Consider the following 2362-nt stretch of genomic DNA (forward strand, 5'->3'; position numbering starts at 1 on the left):
ACCATAATTCAGGAGGCAAGAGGGACAATAGGAACAAAAAAATTGAAGATAGCAACGACAAGATTAAAAGGCTGGTGGGACAGGGAAGTAGAACTAGCAATTGAAGACAGGAAGAGGGAAAACAGGGTACAGAGAAAATGGGGAAAAATGATAAAAAAACATGGAAAACAATATAAACAGGACTGGGAAAGAGCATGGAAAAGATATACAGAGGCAAAACAGACAGCAAAGATAATAATCAGTAGAAAAATAGGAAAGTGGGAAGAAGAACAAGCTCAAAAACTAAATGATATGCCCCGAAGGGAAAGAGAAAGAGAAAGGTGGAAAAGGTTGAAGAGACTCCTTGGAGAAAGGGATGTAGAACAGTGTATTAAGTTAAAAATAAAGGGTAAAGAAACAGAACATGAGGAAGAAATTAGATCCATTGTAGAAGGATACTGGAAGAAAGTAATGCTAAAAGACAATGAGGAAGAATCCACAGAGAATATTTGGATATATAGTGATAGCAAAGAAATGGGGAATGTAAGGATAGAAAGAAAAGATGTAGAAAAGGCTGTTAAAGCAATCAAGAATGGAAAGACAGGAGGAACAGATGGAATAATAGGTCTATCTATCTATAGCCCGACGCCCTAATCTCGCAAAGGGTGGCCGCAGACAAAACGCCTCCAAGTCACTCTGTCACCCACCATTTGACTCCCCTCCCCCCAACTCACCCCCCCCTCCCTCATATACCTCTCAACTCCATCCCTCACCTCATCCTTGGTCTACCCCTCCCTCTCCCTCCCTCCACCTCACCTACATACACCCTCTTAGTCAGTCTTTCATTCTCCATTCTCTCCACATGTCCAAACCACCTCAGTGTATTTCTCCTAATCTTCTCAACCACATCCACATCTACCCCACAACATTCCTTCACTTCTTCATTTGTCAACCTGTCCCTCCACGTCACTCCACATGCTCCTCTCAAGTAACTCATTTCCACTGCTCTCACTCTTGACTTGTTCCCCTCTTGCAAGGTCCACGCCTCGCTTCCATACGTCAGGGTAGGGATCACAATACCATCATGCAGTGACTTCTTAACTTCCATACTCACCTCCCTATTTCTCATCACTGCTTTCAGTGAACTTATTAAATATGGTGGGGAAAAATTGACAAAGGCATTGACAAATCTGTTTAATCGTATCCTGGAGGAAGGGGAGGTACCACAGGACTGGAAAAGAAGTAGGGTGACACTTATACATAAGGGTGGAGGAAAAGCTAAGGAGGAAATTGGAAACTATAGGCCCATTAGTGTCATGAATGTATTAGCTAAGGTGTTTGGGATGATAATAAATGAAAAACTAATATCATGGGCAGAACAGTACAAAATATGGGGTGAGGAACAGAGTGGGTTCAGGAAGGGTAGGGGAGGCCTTGAATATGTTTTTGTAATGAAAGAAATCATAGAGAGGAACAAGGAGCAAGGAAAAGAGTTATACCTAGTATTTCTAGACTTTGAAAAAGCTTACGATACAGTTGATAGATGTAAATTGTTGATTGGAGATTGGAAATTAGGATGCCTGGCTTATGCAGATGATGAAGTACTCTTGGCGGAAAACAGGAAAGACACGGAAGACCTTATGGAAATAGCTGACAGATTTGGGAGGGAATGGAACCTAAGATTCAGTGCAGGAAAATGCAAGGTGATGGAATTTAATAACAGGGAGAAGAACCAGTGGGTGATGGGGAACAACGTAATGGAAATAGTAGATAAATATACGTACTTAGGTATAGAGGTGAGTAAGGAAGGAATAGGAGGGGAGAAACAAAGAAAGATTAATGAAGGGAAAGCTCGGAAGATGGCAGGCATGATTATAAATGGAGGGTGTAGAGTGATTAACAAGTATAATGTGGGTAAGAGTCTGTGGAAAGGAATAGCAGTGCCTTATTGTCTCTATGGATTGGAAATAACAAACTACCGAGATGGAGATATCATGAAATTGGAAAAAGTACAAAACATAGTGGGTAGATGGGACCTGGGGGCCCCAAGAAGTACGGCAGTAGAAGCCATGAGGGGAGACATGGGCTGGAGCACATTCAAAGAAAGAATTGTGAAAGGAAAATTGGGGTTCACAAAGAAAATAGAAAAACTCAGTGTGGAAAGATGGGCTAAGAGGGTGCTGGAGGAAAGAGGGGCAAGATCATCATGGGGGAGAGAAATTAACAGATGGAAGAGGAGAGAAAACCTGGCAGAGGTTTGGAGTCATATAGAAGGCAAACAAATTAAGAAAAAGATTGAAGAGAACGGATTGAACAGATGGAAAGTGGGGTTAACAGGAAAGGTGACTCTGAAATGGTATAAAAGAAAGCAAAAACCAGAAGG

The sequence above is a fragment of the Coenobita brevimanus genome, unplaced genomic scaffold (assembly GCF_032717465.1).
Source record: "Coenobita brevimanus isolate Jiangsu-jjx unplaced genomic scaffold, ASM3271746v2 jjx.HiC_scaffold_2621, whole genome shotgun sequence".
Taxonomy (NCBI): Eukaryota; Metazoa; Arthropoda; class Malacostraca; order Decapoda; family Coenobitidae; genus Coenobita; species Coenobita brevimanus.